Source organism: Protopterus annectens, chromosome 17.part0 (genome assembly GCF_019279795.1).
Source record: "Protopterus annectens isolate FY-2018-M chromosome 17.part0, PAN1.0, whole genome shotgun sequence".
NCBI lineage: Eukaryota > Metazoa > Chordata > Ceratodontiformes > Protopteridae > Protopterus > Protopterus annectens.
Genome location: NC_056751.1, coordinates 91,018,935 through 91,033,606, shown reverse-complemented (window position 1 = coordinate 91,033,606; position 14,672 = coordinate 91,018,935). Strand labels below are relative to the sequence as shown.

General features: G+C 42.1%; 1 protein-coding gene across 3 annotated transcripts in view; it reads right to left on the bottom strand.

Moving 5' to 3' along the window:
* SLC25A51 (solute carrier family 25 member 51) overlaps window positions 1-14,672 on the bottom strand; it is a 197,763-nt gene that overhangs the window by 158,246 nt on the left and 24,845 nt on the right. The gene's annotated exons all lie outside the window — the stretch shown is intronic.

Here is a 14,672-nt window from a genome sequence, read left to right as displayed (position 1 = left end):
CAGTGTCTGAAGGCTCCCAATGTCTTTGTTTGAGTTCCATGATAATACGCTCCATAGCTTTACAGACCAGACTAGTCAGGCGCCTGCAACCCTAGTTTTGTTTCATGACCTTACCTTACGAGTACCACACTCCGTCGCGGTAATACTACTACAGGATAAAGTTACCTTTCTCTCTCCTAGCAGACACTTATCCTGCATGACAACGTACATGACCATTGAGCGATGCACCACTCTTAATCCAGCCACGCTGTTGCCTACAGCTGACGATGGTGCCCCTCACGTGTGTTTAGATTTAATACACTCTAATGTCTTACCAAGACCAGACCTTAAGGACCAACCTTTGTCAAATTCAGATTGGACCCTGTTTGTAGATGGGTAAGCACGTAAGAATGAGGCAGGTATTACACAAGTGGGGTATGCAGTCACAACTGAGACTAAGGTACTGGAGGCAAAACCCCTGCCCAGGAACCTGTCTGCAAGCGGCCAAATTGATTGCTTTGTCCAGAGCATGCACCATCTCCAAGGATAAGGCAGTTACTATCTACACAGATAGTCAGTATGCTTTTTCCACGGTCCATGTCTTTGCACAGCAATGGAAAAATAGGGGAATGGTTACGGCCTCAGGAAAGGAAATAACCCACAAGGATTTAATCCTTAGCCTCTTACAAGCTGCCCAACTGCCACGGGGACTGGCCATCTGCAAGTGCGCAGCACACACGAATGCCAAGGATCCAGTATCACTTGGAAATGCACTGGCTGACAAAACTGCAAAAGTGTAGCCTTAACCTCTACCTTTGCACTCGAGACCACACAGAAGGAACTTCACCCTACAGATAAATTTGATCTACAAACTTTACAGGTAATGCAGGAACTTAGTACAGTTCAGGAAAAACAGCGATGGATTAAATATGGGGCTATTCAAAAGCAGGGAGTTTTTGTAGGTCCAAATGATAAGTATGTCTTGCCAACGAACCTTTTTAGGTATGCCTCATTAGTGACGCATGGCCCATCTCATCTGGGCCCTGCTGCTATGGTTCAAATGATCCAGCAAATTTTCTGGACCAAGGGCTTTATAGCATACGCTAAACGATTTTGTTTATCGTGCCTGCTTTGTGCACGATACCATAGTGGTGGGGTGCGGATCACCCCAGCAGCTTTTCCGCTGCCTCTGTATCCATTTCACACAATCTGCATGGATTTTATTGAACTAACTCCTGCTCAACAGAAGCGATTTGTGTTAGTCATTATTGACGCTTTTACAAAATGGGTTGAAGCTTTTCCGGTAGCACACCCAGATGCACTGTTGGTAGCCAAGGCCCTTACAAATAACATTATCCCTCATTTTGGGCTACCTACACACATCTATTCTGATAATGGCACACATTTCGTAAACCAAGTTATTCAAAAGCTGGCCGCCGTTTTTCAGATCGAGTTAAAACACTACTGTGCCTACCACCCACAGTCAGCAGGGTTGGTTGAACGCCATAATGGCATTCTCAAAGGCAAGTTACGTAAACTCATGGCCGAGACACATCAGTCTTGGATAAACTGCTTACCTCTGGCACTCTTGTCCATGCATACCACTCCCACCTCAAAAGGGGTCACACCATTTGAACTATTATACGGGAGACCTTATTACGTCCCGCAGTGGCAAAATCTTTTGCCTGCGGAACGTGAGGGGGGTGAAGAGATAGCAGATTACATGAGGAAATTGCTGACCAGGACTAACACCTCTTTAACGAATGACTGCTTTTCAGATCAGAAGAACAACAGGATCCTGGAAGTGAAACCCGGGAACTGGGTTTGGATTAAAATTGTCAAGAGGAAAACCTGGGCCTCGCCTAAGTGGGAAGGTCCATACCAGGTTTAATCAAAGAACCAACATTATGGATCCATCTGACACACTGTAAACTGGTAAAACAGTTTGAACTGGACAAAAATTTGAGTTCCCCTGAGGAACACTGATTAGTAGTAATCTTGTTTTGTATGAGTATCTGACTATTGCAGCAATGCAGAAAAATACCGGAAGGGAGCAGCCCTTCCCACAAAAGCATTCCAAAATAATTTTGTTGTTAATAAGTGTGATTGTTACTTTTCTGTTTTGGCCGTTTTTATTTTCAAACAAGACTAGCCAAGTAAAGAGAGACGAGAATATGGCTTGGCATCTGCCTTTTAATACGCACCAAGCTATTAAGTATGCATATGCTCTATCTTTTAATGTTTCAAATTGTTGGATATGCACGGCTATCCCTACTGTACATGGTGGTCTAATGTTAGGTACAGTCCCTTTGGCGGCAAATGATACATGGACTAATTTACTATTTGAAACTTCAAATGTAGCCTTAAAGGATAAAATAGCATTACCCCTCATGGGTCGCCAGAATGGAACTGTATGTTTTCAAAGATTAAGCAAGATTAAGGTTGGATGGAGTCAGTGTAATGTAACAATAATTCATAACTGTACAATAGATGGGCACTGTGCAACGAGTTTCAAGCCTATAAGTGTGCTTGTTAATAGTACAGGGCTTGTTAATGACACAAGTTTCTTTGAAAAAATGTTATCTGTGTATGATCTTTTGTTTAAAGGGCTGCAAGATAAAGGAAATCACTCTGTTCCAGTCAATATTACACTTAAAGTAAATGATTGTTATTTTATCTGTGGTAGAAAAGCATACAAATGGTTACCAAGGAATTGGTCAGGCATTTGCTTTTTGGGTTATTTAGCACCAGCTATAAGACATACATTTTCTCTTCCCCAAGGTAAAATACGAAATGTACTTGCTGTTAATAAACCTGTTAATCCCGTAGGTAACGCTGATGCATCCTGGATCTATCACCACGATTTGGCCCATAATAGTAGTAAGGGGCTATCACACATGGACTTGGGCGATGATGTTATTTCCTGGGCTGGTATTCTTCCAGCATATGGGACAGTAAAATCCATTTGGGAGCTCAGAAAACTGTTAGAAACTCTGAGCAATGCAACTTTTTCTGCGCTAGAATTGGTGACGGATGAGTTAACTGCAATGAGGACTGTAGTGTTGCAGAATCGTATGGCGCTCGATTTCACCCTAGCGGCGAAAGGAGATACTTGCGCTCTTATCCAGGAGGAGTGTTGTTCGTTCATTCCAGATAACGAACATGACATTGACAGTCATCTAGAGATCCTACAACAAGTTTTTGAACTTACAAAACCAGGACATAATCCATTAACTGATTTTTTCCAAAATTGGTTTGGAAATTGGGGAACAGTACTTATGAATGTCTTAATTGCTATATGTGTTGGTGCCATTATATTCCTACTGTTGGGTTGTTGTTGCATTCCTTGCATCCGAATGATAATATCAAGTGTACTGTCTGCCAATGCAACTAAAGCTTATTATTCTGAATATACAGAACACGAGTCATGCGAAAACCTGTATGAATAAAATGTATTACTGGTGATACAAAGTGTTGTGAGGGGGGAAATGTAGTAAGAATCTTTGTGTTCAACATCTTTGTATCATGTATAGTAAGGGTTAAAATGTGAAATTCCATTGCAAGCAAAGAAGCAAGTTAAAATAAGCTGTTTTTCTTGTAAAGAATTTGCTGACCAAAGAGGAATGCACAGATGTTACGTTGGTCCAGGCACAAGCTTATCTTGTGACTGACCTCTGACTATCTAAGGCTCCAGTATGTGAATTTATAGCCTTGACTGAAATTCCTTGTCTGGTAACCAGTTACTGTGTACGTGCTGAGAAGGGTATAAAAACCCATGTGAAGTGTACAGAAATTAGACTGCTGACATACCATGTGCTTTGTAGCATGTCTCCATGCATGTAAAATAAACCTTTTTGCTTATTTTTATCTGCGTGATTCTTCCAGTATATGTTAAGAGTATTAAAATCTTTTGACAGGAATGCTCTTGGTGCAGTGGATAGTCCAAAGAGAAGGCAGAAAACTGATCATGTGATCCAGGCACACAAATTCTTACGAAACACTTGAAGTCTGGATAAGCATCTTTTAAATCTAGTGTTGTCTGGAAGCTTGAATGAGGAAGAGGAGCTAACAGGTTGTGAACTGACATAATTTAGAATTTTGGCATCCTTACAAACAGGTTTAGGAAAGAAAGATAGATCCAAAACTAGTCTCCAAGCTTGGTACCAAAAATACCCTTAAATAAAAACATTTCCCTACCTGGAAAGGAGGAACTGGTTCTGCCACATTCTGGGACATGTGATAAAGGACAGATGGAAATAAGTCTGGTTTGATGGATGAGGATTAGATCCTAGAAAGGATGAAGAATGGAGTCAACAGTGTTACTAATGGCTACAACAGCTTCCTTAGGGGTGTGAACATCATTCTGACAAACCAGGGAGGTTTCCCTGTTCTGTACCCCAGAACAAGCAAATGTGTCTGCCCCTTGCCCACTAAGGGGATCTCAACAGCAACAGAGGACACGGCTAACCCACAGTTCACAATGGCTGTAGGTGCTACACCACACAGATCCAGTGCAAAAGATTAGTGGTTTGAGATATGATGAATGGTTGCAACAGAGTCACCCACTGTGGCTGAGGCAAACTGACAGCCTGCTGTGATAGCAAAGGCTTTTTGCTTAACTTTTTTTTTGTGTGGCTGAAAGAAGGGCCAACTGAGGGACTGACAAGTCTGTTGTGTGGTAAAGCCAAAATGGTGCTTCTTTCCCTGATGAAAACAAGCAGCAAAAACTAGAAATAATCTTTGTCACTTTTTTCAAACAAGAACATAGTAAAAAACACTTTATCACAATATGCTAACCCCCAAGAAGTAAAATAAACACAGTATCTCCACAGAAAAAATGGGTTTCAATTACCTTAAATAACTTCTAAACTGACAAGAAAAAACAGCACTCTTTTAAAAAATCTCTAAACAGTCCACTGAAACACCAACTCCAAGCTTTAAAATGACGAAAAAAAAAAAAAATACAGGTAGCATACACTCCAAACAACTAATAAAAATAATCACCAATGAAAAATGCAGCCGTATGAGTTCAAGTAAATTTGTTTTTTTTTTAAAACAACCCCCAACCAATCATCAATCAGAACCAATTAAGCACTATCTGACAGAAAGTCTATCCTGTAAAAATATAAAAATGTCTTATTTCAAAATTCAAAGAAATGTATGTTTAGAATTCAATGATAATGTTAACTACATAAAAAGTGAATAAAACAAATGTCGGTGTAAAATTAATCTCTGCATAACATCATCATCTTCTTTTGGCTGTTCCCGTTAGAGGTCACCACAGCGGATCATCTGTCTCCATTTCTTCCTGTCCTCTCTATCTTGCTCTGTCACACCAACCACCTGCATGTCCTCTCTCACTACATCCATAAGCCTTATCTTAGGCCTTCCTCTTTTCCTGTTACCTGGTAGCTTCATCCTTAGCATCTTTTTCCCAATATACTCAGCATCCCTCCTCAGCACATGTCCAAACCAACATAATCTTGCCTCTCTGGCTTTGTTTCCAAACCTTCCAACCCGGGCTGACCCTCTAATATACTTATTCCTGATCCTGTCCACCCTCATCACACCCAGTGCAAATCTTAACATCCTTAACTCTGCCACATCCACCTCCAACTCTTGCCTTTTTGTCAATGCCACTGTCTCCAACCCATATAACATAGCTGGTCTCACTACCCTCTTGTAGACCTTTCCTTTCACTCTTACTGGTACTCGTCTGTCACAAATCACTCCTGACACTCTTCTCCACCCACTCCATCCTGCCTGTACTCTCTTCTTTACCTCTCTTCCACACTCACCATTACTCTGAATTACTAACCCCAAATATTTAAACTCATACACCTTCACCACCTCTACTCCTTGCATCCTCACCATTCATCTATCCTCCTTCTCATTCACACACATATATTCTGTCTTAGTCCTGCTGACCTCCATTCCTCTTCTCTCTAGAGCATATCTCCATCTCTCCAGGGTCTCCTCCACCTGTTCCCTACTTTCACTATATATTAAAATACATAAAAAGTAAAGGAAAAAGTGATTTTTTCTCATAATTACACTACTCCAGGTTATTCTGTTACTTAGAGTAAGGTTAAAATAATACCATCCAAAAATTCAAAAAGAAAATGTTGTGGTCTTGTCAACAGTAACTCCAAAAGGTTGATGTATTCATGCAGTAACAAAGTCTGGAGTTTAAATTAAGCTTCCACTATAGTTTAGCTGCTTAACAGACACATGGTCATTCATACCTGGCCAAATTGGGGCATTAACCTAAGTTGCCACTTAAGTTCCTTCTATTCTAAAATACTTTTCCAAGCTTCTCCTCTAGGGTCCTTCATTACTCTAATAGTACCAGTGCTGGATCTAGGAATTTGCAGAAGTGGGGGAAAGGAGTTTGGAAAGTACAGACCAACAGGAAGTGTGAGGGGTGTTAAACAAAGATGACCTTAGACGAAACAGTGCCCTAGACAAAGGGTCCTAGTGTTCTGGTTCCCTACATCCTGACTTCTACACAATATTCCGATGACTTTTTCCTACCTATTCTCATATTTTTTGTTTTATTCTTCATCTTTTCTACATCCTTTCATCATGCTTTAAGTGGTGAACCATGCAGTATAACTACTGTGGAATTAACTGAATTAAGACATGGGTCTGGGGCCTTCAGAAGCCATAGGATTTTAAATGCTTTCAGGCACATTTTAGAGCTTTTTCCAACCTTTTTATCAAATGGCTGCCTGATAAAAAACATGTAAAGAAACTCATTCAGTCTTATTCTTTTCTTTCAATGTCAAAGTAAGTGGTGCCTGATAAAAAAAAAAAAAAAATTACAAACTGAGGAAACAATGCTTGAGAGGATACACATCTGGGTATAGTGCCTGCCTCCTTACCCACCACCAAAAAAGTACAGTTTTGTACCTACCATAAATGTAGATGTTCGAAGATCCACATTGCTGCAGTCCTTACACTTGGGTAGTCCGCTGTCCTCGGTCGGCCCGGATATCAAAGTATTAGGCTGACGTCGGTCAAGGCGCTTAAGACTGACATCAGGACGCCAGGGTACAAATGCGCATGACCGACGTCATATCCTCAGTCTTTTCTTGCCCCAGATGTCAGAAGACCCTAAAAAGAAAGGACAAAACCAAAAGACAGCAAAAAACAACCAACCACCCTAGTACTAACCCTATGTACAATATATACAATATTCACAATATGTACAACCCAAACCACACAACCGCCTCTAACTACAGAGGGGAAGGAGGGAGGGTAAATTGGACTGCAGCAATGTGGATCTTCGAACATCTACATTTATGGTAGGTACAAAACTGTACTATGTTCTTCATCTCACATTGCTGCAGTCCTTACACTTGGGTAGAATCCCAAAGCAGAGGTAAGGGAGGATGGCAAAACTATAAAGCAGTAGGAGCTGCCAAAATGCCCTGTAAAATTGCAGTGGCAAAACCAGCCCTAGATTTAGAGTAAAGTGGAAGGTGGTAATGCTTAGAGAAAGTATGCACTGAACTCCAAGTAGCTGCCTCTAAAATATCTTTAGTTGCCACCCCTTAAAAGCTGTAGAAGTGGCAGTAGCCCTAGTGGAATGGGGCCTAATCCCAGCTGGAATCTCCTTACCATGATGGGAGTAACAGAAAGCAATACAAAACCCAATCCACTTAGAAATAGTTTGTTTTGACACAGGCTTACCCTGAGAACCCAAAGCAAATGAAACAAATAACTGCTGAGACTGCCTGAACCCTTTAGTTCTGCTCAAATAATATCGCAACTGCCTGTGTATATCCAAAGTGTGCAAAATCTTTTCCCCTTTATTTTGGGGGTTTGCATAAAAGTAGGCAAATGAATAGTTTGGTTTAAAGCCACACTAGAAACCACTTTAGGCATAAAGGAAGGATTAGTACGCAAAGACACCCTATCCTTATGGAAAATTAAGAAAGGCTCAACTGCCATAAGGGCCTGTAACTCAGACACCCTTCTCGCAGAGGTAATGGCCAACAAAAAAGCAGTCTTCCATGATAAATATTTCAACTCAGCAGTAGCTGCAGGCTCAAAAGGTTGTAGAGTGAGTTTCTCCAACACAAAATTGAGATCCCAAGCAGGAGTAGGAGCTCATCGTGGGGGTCTTATATTCTTTGCCCCTCTAAGGAATTGCTTAAACAAAGGATGAGAAAACAATGGTGGGTCACAGTCATAGTGAGCAGAAATTGCTGCCGCATGAACCTTAATAGAAGAGAAGGACAAACCTTTGTCCAGTAACTCAGTAAGATACTGAAGAGCCACACTTAAATTAGGCTTAGAAACATCAAATTCCTTTGCTGTACTCCAAAATAAAAATCTCTTCCATTTATCTGCGTACACTTTCCTTGTACTAGGCCTTCTGGCCTCCAAAATAACATTCAAAACCTGCTGTGGAAGCTGAGACCCTCCAGGGTTTAAAACAGAATATGCCAGGCTGTTAGGTGAAGAGAGTGAAGTGTTACATTGAGTAGATGACTGTTCTCCTGAGACAGCAGGTGTGGAATCGAAGGCAAAGGCCATGGAGGCTCCTGCCAGACTTCTCAGTAATGGGTACCAGTGCTGTCGAGGCCAATCTGGAGCTATTAAAATCATCTTTGGCTTGTCCTGTCTGACCTTCAGGAGTACCTTTGGGAGGAGAGGCAGAGGTGGAAAGGCATACACATGAAGATTGCTCCAATTGAATGAGACAGCATCCACTTTCCAAGCTGTGGGATGAAACCTTTTGTGCAAAACTTTGGCAACTGGTAGTTTAGTGGAGAAGCGAACAGATCTATGTCTGGAGTTCCCCATAACACTGTCAATTTCTGAAATACATGAGGATCCAATTTCCACTCGTGGGGATCCATAATTTGTCTGCTCAACACATCTGCTAAGGAGTTCTGTGCTCCGGCAGAAACCTTGCCTGAAGATTTAGCTGTAAACTGAGAGCCGTCTCCCACAAAATCATTGCTTGTCTGCACAGAGGATAAGAATGTGTTCCCCTTGCTTGTTGATGTACCACATGACAGTTGTGTTGTCTGTTAGAACCAACACCTGCCCAGGAAGGAGTAAATCCTTGAAAGCTATCAATGCAAATTGGACTGCTAACATCTCCTTCAAGTTGATATGTAAATGTTGAAGTCTGGCAGGCCACGTGTCTTGTACCCACTTTCCATTTAGATGAGCTCCCCAAGCTTTGTCTGAGGCATCTGTCGTTAGAATCTGACTCGCCTCTGGCCGGGTCACAGAGAGTCCCTTGTTTAGGTGACATTCCTGAGCCCACCACAAAAATTCCTTTTGAATGCAAGGTATTATCTGAATGACAGTGTCCATATCTTGGCAGTGCTGTGTCCATACATTTTTTGAGATACCATTGCAGCTTCCTCATATGCAGTTTGGCATTGGGAAGCACCAGAATACAAGATGCCATGAACCCCAAGGCTTGAAGGACTGTCCTTGCAGTCAGCCTGGACTGATGAGACAATTGATGGAAGTAAAGAGAAAGATTCTTTTGTTTGTCCGGGGTCAAAAGGCCATCGGGGATGCTGTATTCAGTCTCACCCCAAGAAAGCACATGTCCTGAGAGGGTACTAGACTGGACTTGATTTCGTTCACAGAATACCCCAGGCATCTTAGCACTGCTATCACATATTGTAGATGATGAAGAAGTTCGTCCTTTCCTTGGGCCAGAATCAGGCAATCGTCCAAATAAGGATAGATCTGTATTCCTCTTAGCCTGAAGAAAGCTATCACTGGAGCCAGAACCTTCGTGAACACTCTGGGTGCAGTAGATAAGCCAAAGGGCAATGCAGAGAACTGATAATGAGAAGTCCCAGCTCAAAACGCAGATACTTCCTGCAACTTAGCCTGATAGGAACATGAAGGTAAGCCTCCTTGAGATCCAGAGTCACCATCCAGTGATCTTTGCCCAGCAGAGGTAAAAGCTGTTGTAACGTCAACATTTTGAACTTGGGAATGTCCAGATAAGTGTTGAGGATAGATAAATCCAGAATTGGTCTCCACGTGTTCCCCTTCTTTGGTACTAGGAACAGGCGAGAATAAAATCCTAGGCCCATTTCTGGCAGAGGAACCGGTTGTATGGCCCCTATTTGGAGCAGCAGAGAAATTTGTTTGTGAGCCTCTAGTCTTTGCTGAGGAGGAACGTCCGGCATGCCTTTGAAAGGAGGCAAGGTATGGAAATAAAACCTGTAACCTTGGTGTATGATATCTAATACCCATCTGTCTTGGGTAATCAAACTCCAATTTTCCTTGAAGAGTGCCAACCTTCCTCCCAAAGGTGCTGCCATGCAAGAAGGATCTGGCAGCTGAAAAGGTAGGTCATTGGGCCTGTTTACGAAAGGACTGCCCCCTGCCCTCACCCGAAGAATGTGCAGGAGAACTCCCTGCTCTAGGTCTGAAGGAGCTCTGAGCTCTGCCCCTACCACGTCTAGATCTACCCCTAGACTGTGAATCATAAGAAGGGTACGTCCACCCCTTAGCAGGCCAATTCCTGCTAAACTGGAGGCTGAACTTGCAAAATCTTTAACAGTCTGCATAGACTTAGCCTTGTCCTCCATTTTCTTCAAGACTGACTCCACAGGTGAACCAAACAACACATCAGACTGTAAAGGAGCATCCAAAATCCTTGTCTTAACATGTTCAGATAAATTCTGATCCCTCAGCCAGGCGTGCCTGCGAAGAACTGACCCAGTGGCAGCCACCCTAGACGAGGCCTGTACAGCATCAAAACCACATTGTAAAGAATGCTTACCCACCTGTTCAGAAACATGAACTAAATCTTGTAATTCTTTACACTCAATGCCTTCCGCCAGAGCATCTACCTTAGACTTCAATTGAGAAAGAAGATAGTTTTGATATTTCAACATGTGAAACTGGCAATTCAACGCCCTCATAGCTAAGGTGGAAGAAGTATAGACTTTCTTTCCCCATCTATCCAAAGCTCTGGCCTCTTTATCTGGAGGAACCGGATTTTTTACAACAGAGGCCTTGACACCCTTAGGTCCTTGACTAACAGTTTCTGGGTCCGCCCTAGGACTCTTATAAAGATATTTATGAGCCTCAGGCACCCTGTAATACCTATCCGGTTTAACAGGAGCAGGAGGCAAAGAATCAGGATTAAGTGAAGCCTCTGCAAACACATCTTCCACAACATCCAGAACAGGAGGCATAGCCAAAGGCCTATGCTGGGGTAAAAGCAAAAATTCCCTAAGCCTTTTCCTGGAATCAGAGAAATCCTGACCTTCCCACTTAAAATGTTCCCTCATGGAATGAAGAGTCTCTGAAAAAGAAAAATCCTCTGGAGGAGAAGCAGAAGGAGTTGAATCATCTGCAACAGAATCAGAATAAGGAGAGCACTCCTGCAAGTCTTCAGCCGAAGACTCTGAAACATCTGAAGCCTGCTCAAAACTCCCCAACTCTGGTTCCACCCTAGGCCTCTTATCTGGAGGGGGCAAAGAACCTGTAATCAAAGTAATTAAATCTTCTGCCATTTTAAGCATGTGCTTCTTGGGCACAGATCCTGCAGAACTAGGAGTGACACCAACAGAAGCTAAACCTGGCCTGCCTCTGGGAGAAGCCTTAGAAACAGAAGGAGAGGGCCTAACCACCTTAGGAAGGGAGGGGAGTACAGTAACCTGAGAAGCCCCTTCAGCCTGACCTGCCTCCTGAGAGGCCACATCCTGCAATAACAAAGTCTCCCCCTGGGACTCCAGAGAAGCCTCCAGCGGAACCACCGGTTCCACTGACACCTCTAAAGAACCGGCCGTCCGGTACGGACGACTCTTCTTGCCTGGGTTTAGCTGCTTTGTCTTTGCGCTTCTTCGAAGAAGCGGGCGTCGGAGCATCCGACGGCATCTTATAATTGCACTGCTTCCCAAAGACCAACCTGGCACAATCTAACCTTCGCTTAATAGTGCGCTTATTGAACCTAGCACAAAAGCGACACCCAACAACGTCGTGCTCAGGCCCCAAACAAGGAATACACAAAGTATGATAATCTCTATGCGGTATCTGTTTCCCACAAGAAATACAGTTATTCACTTTTTCTGACATCCGGTAAACCACTGAGGCAAGAAAAAACTAAAATGTTCCCCAACGGGGTACTTAGCCAACTTTGACTCGGTCTGAAACTCCGAATTCGAAAAATTTCAGGACGCCGAACGGCACTTGCAACGCTGCTTCTGCATCGGACCATGCGGCAAAAAAGACTGAGGATATGACGTCGGTCATGCGCATTTGTACCCTGACGTCCTGATGTCAGTCTTAAGCGCCTTGACCGACGTCAGCCTAATACTTTGATATTCGGGCCGACCGAGGACAGCGGACTACCCAAGTGTAAGGACTGCAGCAATGTGAGATGAAGAACATCGTCATTTTCTCAGTATCCTTTCTGATGTTAGATTTGGATGAAAGTCAAGGCACAAATGGCCTATGTCTTAAATTTCAAATGGTTTCTGTCATACATATACACAGTGTGCCTCCTCACCTTTACCTCCAGCGGCAGCCGCCTTCCATGTACAACTATGATGTCATACTGGGACAAAACTGAAAGAACAAATAAAACACAATAACAGAGATCAAGCTGCTGCTGCATAAACAGCATACCACTACCCTCAAAAATAGCCATGTATCTGATGTTTGGTTATTAAGGAAAGTAAAAAAAATACAATCTCAGTAATGTATTCTAAAATACTGCACCTAACAAGACATTGCCCATAACCAAGCTATAGTGAGCTATTTGATAAAGCTGATGAAGTTCCTGAAATGCTACATATCAGGTTAGCAAAACACATAATTGGAAAAAACGGTGGGAAATATTGCAGATAATTCAAAATTGAGAATCACTCAGAAGCATTTCTATAAACATTAAACATACACATCTGCTTTCCCATTTCTTAAGCCAGTGACATTATGTAAACACGTGTCTTATTTATTCTGCAATTAGTTGCCAATGACACAAAGTCTAACTTCTGGCATAAAACGACAGCCATTCACAAAATAATGATGAAAATTCGCAATGAAATAACACTATAGTAAAAAAAAAAAAAATTGTCAAAAAGAAAACATGTTTACCTCCACAAAGCATTTAAAGTAGTAATCATTACTGAAATTAATACTAATGAAATTACTGTAGTCAAAAGTCATGGTGACAGTCAAGTTCAGACACTAAGCGCTAAATTACAGTTCACCCCTACACCATCTCTGCCAGGGACTGCTAAAGATGATGTGGGTCCTGGCTGCAGTGGTTCACCCAAGCAAACTGAAATGCTCTTAAGAAAAACAGGCAGTAGTGGAGTCAACATCCCTTAACTGTACTAATTTTTATGCAGGTTAAAAAACCCTTGCTATAACTTTAGCATTTCAGCACTTGAAGAATCCAGCACTGACACGGACACAACTGAGTCCGTGAACAATAACTCTCAACTTCTTTGCTCAATAATTCTGATCAAAGGCAAAAATAATAGTGGAGGAGACAGGGGTCCAAAATCAAGGGCATTTTTTAAGTAATCACTCTAATTTACTTAAAAAGGTTAATAGAACAACAGATTCTGCATCGACTTGCATTTTCTGATCTATTGAAAGTATGATTCTCTAATGTCTGGCATTACTGACTCCTGTAATCCTCTTGTGATTTACCAGAAAATCAAACATTTTATGGTGGACAGTTATCATTGCCTTCCAAGGTGGACATAGCTAGTAGCCCCTCCTAGAATAATTTGTATCTCTGCCCTCTAAGTCAGACATGCTGCAGCAGGCCGTGGAGGGTATAAATGCATTATCACAATTCACCTCATGTATTTTGGTGGTGTTTCATTCAACTATATGAAGGGGTCTATATTATACGAACTTCAAAACCTTTATTGTGGGGGGGCTGTGCCCCCCTTGCTAATTATTTATACTAATTCCGAGATTACACTACAGTGAGGAAAGGACAAATTTCCTGATCTTCACTGTACAGCGATCTCACAAAAAACAGATCGATGAACGGCATTTTCGCATATACAACCGTTCAATATTTTGGACTTTCGTTCTTCTAATAGGAACACTACTTTAAAACATCAACTTACCATTCTGTCGATGTTCACAACAGCGAGACATAAGCATAGGAAGTTTCCAATCATGAACTCCCGGAACACTGTATTTCCTCTCTGGGAAATTAACCACTTGGCCACCAACGATAACATTACAAACAGAAGCAAATTACACCCATCAAACTGGGGGTTTCGTTCCCCCCCCCTTGCTTAAATATACCAACTTTGAGATCGCACTACAGTGGAAAAAAAGGGTAAAGTTCACCATGGTGGCCAGGTGATTACTGTCCTGGAGAGGAAATACGATGTTCCCGGAGTTCATGACTGTAAACTCCCAATGTTTTAATCTCGTTGTTTCAAACGTTGACAAAATGGTAAAGTATACGTTATGAAGCAACTTATGAAGACGTAACACACTTTGCATTTTATTCTATAGAAAAATAGATTTAAAATGTTGGGGGTGGGGTGGGAAGGTTAGCTAGCACTAGAAGAGTCAACCAAGTCAAGGGTGTGTATTAGTAATAACAACTAATAATTGTGCTAACAGTCAAAATAACAGAAGATCTCTGGCAGCAATTGCATAGAGAAGCAAACTGCACACAAACTGTGCACAAGCCTATTGCTCACCCTCACAGGTTA